The sequence below is a fragment of the Marmota monax genome, unplaced genomic scaffold (genome assembly GCF_021218885.2).
Source record: "Marmota monax isolate L192 unplaced genomic scaffold, Marmota_monax_Labrador192_F-V1.1 WCK01_AAM20220418_F8-fsc00116, whole genome shotgun sequence".
In the NCBI taxonomy this organism is placed as follows: Eukaryota; Metazoa; Chordata; class Mammalia; order Rodentia; family Sciuridae; genus Marmota; species Marmota monax.
Window position 1 is genome coordinate 4,049,971 of NW_026695220.1, and position 11,374 is coordinate 4,061,344.

Consider the following 11,374-nt stretch of genomic DNA (forward strand, 5'->3'; position numbering starts at 1 on the left):
CCAGAGGAAGTTCAAGAAAACACACTTAACTTCTGATGTCAATATTTTGGAATCTCTGCTCTTAGTGAGCTGGGACGGGGTATTGGGCTGTGTTCTCAATTTCTAAATGTTTATGAACATTTTTAGCTTCCCTTTAATCGTTTCCAACTAAATGCACATTTTCCAAAATCTTTCCACATCCACTAAAACAAATAATAAGCTGTGCACTGTGGCACACACTTGTAATCCCAGGTACTCTGGAGGCTGAGACAGAAGGATCTCAATTTTGAAGCCCCAGCTGGCTTATCAAGATGAAGATAATCAAAATTAAAATATCTCAAAATATAAAAATAATTTTAAAAAGGGATGAGTGTGTAGCTCAGTCCTATAGCATTTGCATAGCAAGTTGAAACCCTGAGTTCAATCCCAGTATGAAAAAAAAGAGAGAGAAAAAAAATAAAGAAAGGGAAAACAAGGATTAGGTCTGAGTGTACTCAGTGTTTATGTATGCATTAAGACAGTTGAATTTTTTTTTCTCAAAATATTTGGTAACTCTTCATTCTTTTGGTGTAACTATCACAAACCGATATTGCAAAATAATTTAAAACTTATAAAACCTCACGTAGATTTATTGACCATTTAATGTGCAACTTCATTTTCCAAGTTCTCTGTTCTAAATATACAGTATATACATACTAAAAGCATAGATTTTAGAATCATGAAGATTTACATTTGAAACCTGCCTGTTCCACTAACAAGCTGTGTGACCTTGAAAGGTTATCAGTCTTTTTTTCATCTGTGAAATAGGAGTAATGGTAAACACTGTGTTTGTTCCAGGAACAGAGACTTAAAGGCATTAAATAAATTATTACATTAAAAAAATTTGTAGCTATAGATAGACAGAATGTCTTTATTTTATTTGTTTATTTTTATGTGGTGCTGAGGATCAAACCCAGTGCCTCACGCATGCTAGGCAAGTGCTCTGCCACTGAGCTACAGCCCCAACCCAAATTATTACATTTTGGTTGACTAAATGTGCTATTTTGTTTATCCTTAGAACCCATAGGGCTACTCGACTAATCTATATCAACTCTATGAAATTAATCAATCTTAGGTCTGTGAAGCTTTTTTGCTTCAACCATTATACCATCTCATCTTCTCCTTCCATACTCAAACTTTCTATTCCATCAGGCAACTGTGTGATTTAATCTCAGAATATTCTCTTGTCAACACCTTCTTAACATGTTCTCAGAAATTTCCATTCTGCCTTCCTTTCATGTTCAAAATGTGAAGCATGTGTTCAGGGAGTTCTTGTAAGCCCAAACAGCAGGGTATAAACAGTCCATTCAGTCAATGCAGATGTGACCTTCATTGTTTAAAAGTTCACTTTTTAAATCCTTTGAAATACTAAATTACAGGGGCTGGGCATGTGGCTAAGTGGTAGGGCATTTGCCTGACATGCATGCAGCTCTGGGTTCCAATCCCAGCACCACAAAAACAAAACAAAACAAAAAATTGAAATACTAAATTACAATTGATTATACCATAAAATATGAAAATGTCAACTGTGTTTCCAGTGTTCAGAAGGTAAAGAAAGTTTTGCCATTACCAGAGAGAGATGATCAAACACCAATACAGGGTTGAATGTTTACCAATCAGTCATCCCATCTGTAGTGTCTGAGCAGCGGAGCTTCCGTTTCTTGGTATCCTTTTTTTGCTCTCCTTCCCTTAGGATCTCTACAAACTTATTCATTCCCTCTTGGCTCTCCCCTCTCCATCCCCACCATACTACTTCTGTTATTTCACTCTCTAATTCAAATTCTTTATTTTTCTAATAACTGAAGCTAAAGAAAGTTGAGAATGTGGGGCACTGTAGTAGCTTCTCCAACCCACCCATAGTGCAGAAGAGGAAAGATTGGCCACCTGGTTCAGTCCTAAGGTCAAAATCATCAAGACAAACAAAATTTTCTTTTACTTGAAGATGTATGGGACTAGAAATATACTTCAGTAGTAAAGCACTTTCAAGGCCCTAAGTTCAATCCCGAATACCACAAAGTAAATGAAAGAACAGATACTCTAATATTGAATATGTGCTTTTACTGAAGAGTATTACATTTTTCCCTCCTCATGTTCTCTTGCATCATCCTGGCTTGGGGTGGGCCAAGTCCCAGAAAACAATTGGGAAGAGGTAGGGTCTTTTATCAAAACCACATGGTTACTATCACATTTGAGTGATTCACTGGCAGCATCACATAATGTTTCCTTATCACCCAACACAATTTTGTCAACTCCAGTGATGGGTTTATATTTTTGTTTACATTCTTATTGTCATGGAGCACACAATTGCCAAATTGCTCTATCTTTATAATCTCCTTAGAGCTTGCTTGCTTTATTTATTTATTTACTTGTTTGTTTGTTTATTTATATTTGCAGTACTGGGGATTGAACCCTGGGACTCATGCATACTAGGTAGGCAAACTATTACTGAGCTACATCCACAGTCCTTTTTTAAAAATTTTAGTCTCATTAAACTGCCCGTGCTGGCCTTGAACTTTCAATCCTCCTGCCTAAATGGAGTAGCTGAAATTACAAGTATGCACCAACACACCCAGCTAACATTTAAATAGCTGTAAGTGTGGGTAAGAAGCTTAGGGGGAGGACAGTTAAAAGTTTTAAGACATATTATATATGTATTGAGTAAATTTCTATATATAATGGCTTAAGATGGAAAGCAAAATAGTTGTGGTGGGGCACACCTGTAATTCCAGTAACTTTGGATGCTAAGGCAGAAGGACCACAAGTTTGAGGCCACTCTGGGCAAATTAACGAAACCTTGTCTCAAAATAAAAAATAAGGACGTAGCTTGGTGGTAAAGTGACCCTGGGTTTAATGCCCAATAATGCAAAAATAAATAAATAAAGTTTAAAAAGCAAAATAGAAAATACAGTCATTCACCACAAAATGAGGCTTAAGTCAACAACAAACTGCATATATGATGATGGTCCCAAGAAGTTTATAATGGAGTAGAAAAACTTCTATTGTCTAGTGCCATCATAATCATCCTAACATTGTAGTACAATATATTTATTATATGTTTGTGATGGTGCTGTTGGAAACAAACCTATTGCACTGCCAGTCATATGAAAGTATAGCACATAAAATTATGTATAGTACATAAAATTTGGAAATGATAACAAACATTACTGGTTTATGTTTTATAAAACTTATGTTTTATAAACTTATGTTATAAAACTTCTTATACTTTCTACATTATTTTATAATGTGCTCTTTCTACTTGCTAAAAAAGAATTAGTATAAGACAGTAAGTATGTGGCTGGGTATGGTGGTACACACCTGTAATCCCAGTGACTTGGGAAACTGAGACAGGAGCATTGCAGGTTTGATGCCAGCCTTAGCAACTTAATGAGGCCCTCAGGACTTAGGGAGACCTTGTCTCAGAATAAAAAATAAAAAGGGCTGGGGATGTAGCTCAGTGGTTAAGCACTTCTGGGTTCGATACCTCACACCACACCCCCCCCCAAAAAAAAAGAAAGAAAGGAAAAAGGAAAAACAGTATGTAGTGTTGTGTCATCAGCAACCCCCTACTGTTTGTGTTTACTGTGTCCCTTGAGACCATCATTGTCTCTTGTGCTTGATTTAATCTTGTGTTATTTTGTTCAAAATGGCCTCTAGGTATACAAAATCCATTCTAATTTTGACGGTAAAATACTTCCTTGATTTATATGGAAACAAAATGAAAGTCAGGCATGTTCCAATCTGCCATAGCTATAATCTTGACGAGCAAGAAGAAAGTGACAGAATATGCTAAAGGATCTGCTTCATGGAAGGCAATGAAATTAATAAAAATACTATAAAGGTCTAAACTTTACTGGAGAAACTTTAAATGGCTTGGATTGAAGATTGACTAGACCCTGTGATGTTCACGCAAGGATTCAATCCCTGACCATGCATTTCTGAGAACACATACCTGCTGTTCAGCAATGTATGACTGTGCTCTGCTGCCCTGCCCCTCGTTCTTCTACTAATTGCCCTAGAACCTACATAGCTCTAAATAGCTTATTATTTCTGGATTTATCAATCTGAGGTAACAGACACTATACATTGATTTCTAATACAAATTGTTTTTCATCCTTTCCAATTTATCCATCCATGTCTTCTAATTAAGTAGTTGTTTGATTTTGACTTGTCAGCCACCATTCATAGGTAAGTTATTTAACCCTCTGTGGAGCAGTTTTACTCTCTCTCAAATGGAGAAAATCTGAGTACTTCAAAGGATTGTTGGGAGGATTATGTGAGTAATTAACATATTCCTCAACATTAATATCTCGTTCAATCAGGTGACATACTATGTACTGATTTCTTACTGTATAAGTCACTCTTGGATTTTCTTCCTTCCTTTCTCCCAACTTTGCACCACTAAACTTTTAGGAATTAAATAATGCAATTAAATGAGTTTATTTATTTCAATCATTCTGCAACCAAAATGAAGATTTCTGTGTTACATATAGAATGATTTTGAAAATTGAAACCCCAAGAGTATTTGGACAATGTATTAACTATTTACTTCAGAGTGAAGCAGAGTAAGAATATATTTTGTTCTAACATTAATACCCTGTTGAGAGCCACAGCTGAGTCGGGATAACGCCTGGCATTTTTGCCAGAAAGAGTGGTTGAGAGGTGATGCCAGCGAGCCATTAAGATGATGATAATTAAATTAAGCTGTGTATAATTGCTGTGACTGAATGATGCTGGATTGAAACAGGCTGTGTATTCAGTTGTATATTAGACCCCTGCTGTCCGGCAATAGGGCGGCTCCTGCTGCCTCGGGCTCCCGCTACTTTTGAGTTCTCTCGGAGTTCCCGTTGAGTTGAGTTCTGGTTGAGCTCTCATGGGGATTCCTGGAGAGTTCGAGTTGGTTGGTGAAGTTCTGTGGAGGGAGTTCTGGTTGGTGTGTGGTGTCGCTGGAAGGACCACGTGGGTGGCATTCGGGGGAGTTCGGAAATAAAGTTTGTTCCTGCTTGAGTGGCTCATGATTTGTGCCCAGCCAGACTGCGGCAATACCCTGCATCAAGATAAAAATATTCTTACATTCGATTGACTATTCAAATCATTCCCTTATTTAGTTTGCTTGTTATTTAAACCATCATTCTTATAAATCTTTTATTGCTTACAGATAATTCTGATTGCTTTTCTATTGCTTTGCTGATAAAATAATCATAGTTCTTTACTACATGCTGGTTTTCCGGCCTGGAAAAAAAAAAAAAAAGATTTCCAGCCTGTGTAAATTGCTCTCTGTTGCAGTAGTGTTCCAGGACCTCTTTTATTTTTTGCTTACTTCTGGACAAACTTTGTCCTAATTTTTCCCTGTCTTAGCTTAATTGTTTCCATGTTTTCTCCTTATTTTCAGTTTGATTCCATGTTTTGCTAAACTATGTATTTAAATAACATTTTCAAAAAAGATGATTGAGAGGTCAGTTTTCTGAATTCTTGCAAGTATAAAAATGTTCTTTGTCTTCACACTTGTTTGATAATTTGGGCATAAAATTATAAGTTCAAAATTATTTCCCTCAGAAGTTTGTAAACATTTTTCTTCAATATCTGCTCATATCCATTATTACTACTTAGAAGACGGATGACAGCTGGGTTATCACTATTCTGTAAGTGAACCTGAATTTTCTTTTTGGAAACTTCCATACTTTAGTCTTTATCCCTGGTAATCTGAAATATAATAAGGACATGTGTGTATGAAATATTTTATTTGTCACAAGGGAGAAGGATCAGGGATGGGAAAGAGAAAATACTGGGGAATGATATTGGCCAAATTATATTGTTGCATTGTGTGCAAGTATAGATATGTACTAGCAAATCCCACCATTATGTTCAACAATAATGCACAAGTAAAAATATGGAAAAAAACAATCTGTTTTTCTTGTTATATACCTACTTGATACCCCACAGATATTTTAAGTTTAAAAATTCTTTTTTTTTTTGGGGGGGGGTACCTGGGATTAAACCCAGGGGCACTTTACCACTGAGCCATATCCCCAACCCTTTTTATTTTTTATTTTGAAACAGGGTCTTGCTAAGTTGCTTAGGGCTCACTAAGTTGCTGAGGCTGGCCTTGAACTTGAAGTTGTGATCATCCTGCCTCAGCCTCTTGAGTCATTTGAATTACAGGCATGTGCCACCCTGCCCAGCCAGTTTTAAAAACTTATATGTTTTCAGTCCTAAGAAATTTCATCTCTTTGAGGTGAAAGATCTCTTAAAAACTACAGAACTCTAAAGAAAAAATTGAAGAACTTAGAAAATTAAAAGATCTCCCATGTTCTTAGATAGGCAGAATTAATATTGTCAAAATGGCCATACTACCAAAAACACTATAGATATTTAATGCAATTCCCATTAAAATTCCGATGATGTTATTCACAGAAATAGAAAAAGCAGTCATGAAATTCATTTGGGAAAATATTCTTATTTGGCCCAGAATAGCCAATGCAGTCTTCAGTGAGAAAAGTAAAGCAGGAGGCATCATAATATCAGATCTTAAATTATAGTTCAGAGCTATAGTAACAAAATTGGCATGGTATTGACACCAAAATACACATGTAGATCAGTGGTAGAGAATAGAAGACACAGAGACAAACTCACATAAAAACGGTTATCTCATACTAGACAAAGGCACCATTAGTATACATTGGATAAAAATAGCCTCTTCAACAAATGGTGGTGGGAAAACTGGAAATCCATAGCAAAATGAAATTAGACCCCTATCTCTCACCCTGCACAAACCTCAACTTACAGTGGATCAAAGACTTAGGCACTTAAACAGAGACCTGCACCTACTTGGTAGGCCAAAATGTAGGCCAAATCTCCAACATGTCAACTTAGGAACCGACTTCTTCAACAAGATTCCTAAAGCACAAGAAGTAAAATCAAAAACCAGTAAATGGAATGGTATCAAACTAAAAAGCTTCTTGTCGTGAGCCACACATGGGCTGTGTGTGTGAGCTATGCTCATTTGAGCCATATGAGGGAACTAGTCTGGCTTTGTGTGCTGATTGGGCTATGAAACCTAAGTATGTCTTTTCTCTCACTTTGCCTGTGATCACACACAGCACCTGAGATGCATATGACTTGCCAATATGTCAATCAATCTGCTGACAATAAGATGTCACAAAGCAAGGGTCCACCTTTTTTTTTTTTTTAAGAGAGAGAATTTTAATATTTAGTTAGTTAGTGAGTTAGTTAGTTAGTTAGTTAGTTTTTGGCGGACACAACATCTTTGTTTGTATGTGGTGCTGAGGATCGAACCCGGGCCGCACATATGCCAGGCGAGCGCACTACCACTTGAGCCACATCCCCAGCCCCAAGGATCCACCTTTTGAAACCCTATCCCTTGCCTTATTTAGATGGAATATTCTAGCAAATGTCTTTTCTTTAATGAATAGAGGGGTTCTGGGTGCTCTTGCTCTTTTTCCAGTGCTGTCCATCATGGAGCTGACCCTTAAGATTGCACAGCCATACTACCCTCAACCTTAGAAACTCATGTTTGCGTATTGCATGGTTTCTTCGCCATTTTCTTAGTTATTGCTGCAGCCAGCTCCTTTAAACCCAGCTCATCTCCTCAGCCAGGCCAACTGGTGGGAGCTTCTTCACAGTAAAAGAAACAATCAAGAAGGTGAACAGAGAGCCTACAGAATGAGAGAAAATCTTTGCCACCTGCACCTCAGTAGAACATTAATCTTCAGGATATATAAAGAACTCAAGCTGGTGTGGTGGCACATGCCTGTAATCCCAGCAGCTCAGGAGGCTCACAAGTTCAAAGTCAGCCTTAGCAACAGCGAGGCACTAAGCAACTCAGTAAGACTCTGTCTCTAAATAAAATACAAAATAGGGCTGGGGATATGGCTCAGTGGCCAAGTGCCCCTGAGTTCAATCCCTGATACCGCCCCCCCAACAGCCTTAAAAAAAAAAAGAACTCAAAAAACTTAAAGCCCAAAAATAAAAAACCCAGTCAATAAATGGGCAAAGGAACTGAACAGACACTTCACAAAAGAAGAAAGACAATAGGCCAATAAATATATGAAATAATGTTCAATGTCTCCAGCAATTAGAGAAATGCAAATTAAAACTACACTGAGATTACATCTACTCCAATCAGAATGGCAATTATCAAGAATATAAGTAACAATAAATGTTGGCAAGGATTTGGGGGAAAAGGTACATTCCACATTGTTGGTGGAACTGCAAATTGATGCAACCACTCTGGAAAGCAGTATGGAGATACCTCAGGAAACTTGGAATGGAACCACAATTTGACCCAGTTATCCCACTCCTTGGTACATACCCAAAGGACTTAAAAACAGCATACCATAGTGGGCCACATCAATGTTTATAGCAACTCAATTTATAGTAGCTAAACTATGAGACCAACCTAGTTGCCTTCAAAAGATGAATGAATAAAGAAAATGTGGTACACATATATACACAATGGAATGTTACTCAGCTATAAAGAAGAATGAAATGGGGCGTTTGCCTGTAAATGGATAAAATTGGAGATTTTCATGCTAAGTGAAATATGCCAATCACAAAGAACCAAAGGCCAAATGTTCTCTCTGATATGCAGATGCTAACTCATAATAAGTGGGGGCATGGGGAGGAGGGAAGAATAGAAGTTCACTGGATTAGACAAAGGGGAATGAAGGGAAATGAGGGGGTGGGAATAGAAAAGACAGTAGAATGAATGGGACATTACTTTCGTATGTTCGCATATGAATATGAGACCAGTGTAACTCCACATCATTGTACATGATATGTCAAAATACATTCTACTCTCATGTATAACTAAAAAGAACAAATAAATTTTTAAAAAACACAAAGAAACTCCTAAACACACACACACACACACAAAAAAAAAAAAAAAAAAAAAAACTATACAGTACCTGTAGGCTTAACTTACACTTACTGAATAAAATTTTAAGCCAAGTGTGATAGTGTGCACCTGTAGAAAAAGAAAAGGAAAAAGAAAAAGAAATAAATTTTACCTCTTTGATAATTTCTTTTCCTCTGTTTATTCAAGTCATTCTTTCTGTAGTACATATTAATTGAGTCAAATTTTGACATTTCCAATTGAAACTCCATTGACTTTTTTTTTTCACACTCTCATTCTCTATATCTTTGTTCATTCTGGGAAATATTCATTGTTTTTTTGTTTACATAATTGTTTTTCTTTCCAAAAAATTTTTGTGTCTTGTGATGATTCAATTTTCATAGTTCCCACTCTATTTTTTCTAACACAGTTTTATAGAATATCATTTTGAATTTTTCAGAAGATACTGATTTATCAGCATAACAGGTTCTCTTCTCTTTCTTCTGGTGATGTGTTCTTGATAATTATACTTAAAAAAATAAGATAGGTTAGTAGGTGTAGATGGTGGCATGGATTTCTCCTGCGGTGTGTTGTTTCTTTCGTTAATTTCTCCTTTAACCAGCACCCATGTGTGTGTAGATGAGTGAGGGTAATTGGTTAGTCAACTTGATTCAGATTTTTCTGGTAGAGAGCAAGAGGACAGTTTGGAAAACCACCAAAGACTTGGTTTTAGGACATAATTCTTACAGAGGACACCTTACAGTAGAATTCTTACAGAAGTCTACCTAGAAGCTCTTTAAATTTCTTTAGGAAACAGTTGTTTTAGCCCTGCTGGTAATGCCATTTTTCTTCATATGCATAAGATATGAGGGCCCTGGAGCCCAACCTCAAATCACAGTTGTATTGAAGGAAAATGAGATGGACCTGACTGACCACCAAACCAGCCCCAAATTCCCTCTCTCTCCTATGCCTCCCTTAGTCTCTTTCACCTTTCTCTCATCGGACTATTTCCTACCAATTTCATTTACTACATACTTCAGGAGCATGTAACAAATGACAAGACATTAAGGAATTATTGTGCCACACTTGAATGTATCCGCACCACATAAAAATAAATAAATAAAATAAAGGTATTGTGTCCAATTACAACTAAAAAAAATTTTAAAAAAAGACCTAGAGAGTTACTATTTTGGCCAATATTTCCCAAGGTAGCTACAGAATTTCACGTTTATGAATAAAGGGAGATAAATCAACCTAGGTCTTAAACAAGGGCTTGGAATCCTCCCTGTAGTAAACCAGGGCTATTCTCTCAAATTAAAGTTGACTTGGAAATAGGATAGCCCATGTAGAATTATAGCTCTGTTGATCAGGGTATGGTGATGTATGTCTATAATCCCAGCTACTCAGGAGGCTGAGACAGGAGAATCACAAGTTTGAGTTCTGTCTGGACAATTGATTGAGACTCTGACCCAACACAAAAACTAAAAAGAGCTGGGGATAAGCCGGGCATGGTGGCACATGCCTGTAATCCCAGTAGCTTGGGAGGCTGAGACAGGAGTAACGCAAGTTCAAAGGCAGCCTCAGCAAAAGCGAGGAGCTAAGCAACTCAGTGAGACCCTGTCTCTAAATAAAATACAAAAAAGGCCTGGGGATGTGGCTCAGTGGTCAAGTGCCCCTGAGTTCAGTCCCTGATACCAAAAAAGAAAAAAAAGAAAAAGAAAAAAGAATTGGGGACATGGCTCAGTGGTAGAAAATACCCAATACTGCCAAAAGAATAAAGAAAAGAAAGAAATGAATTATAACTCACTTGAATCTTATGGACTATCCACAGAAGCTCATGACTTTAAACTTGGTCATGATTCAGGAGTCTGAACAAACTTTAACATAAATGTAAATCCTTTCTGGAGGTAAGAACAGATGATTCCCAACTTCTGATGGTTAAATTTACAATTTGGGGGGCTTTATTATGGTACTAAAGCAACATAAATTTAGTAGAAACTATACTTTGAATTTTGATCTTTTCCTGGGCTAGTGATATGCAGCATGGTATTCATTCAGCTAGTCAACAATAGCTACCAGTCAGCCATTTGATCATGAGGTAAACAATTGATATTCTTTAGTGTATTGTACTGCTAAGTTATGATATTTGATAGGTTAGGTGTATTGAGATATTTTCAAATTACAATGAGTGGATTAGGACACAACTCCATTATAAGGTGAGGAACATCTGTATCTTCAAAGCATTTTTTAAATATTTATTTTTCAATTGCAGTTGGACATAATACCGTTATTTTATTTATTTATTTTATGTGGTGTTGAGGATCAAACCCAGGGCCTCGCACGTGCTAGGTGAGCAGTCTACTGCTGAGCTTTGCTCCACTGCACTCTTCTACCATGACATTCAGCCTTACCTCAGGCCCAAAGCAATAGGGCCAGCTGACCGTGGACTGAAAACTCTGAAACCATGAGTCAAAATAAATCTTTCCTCCTTTAAGATGTTTTTCT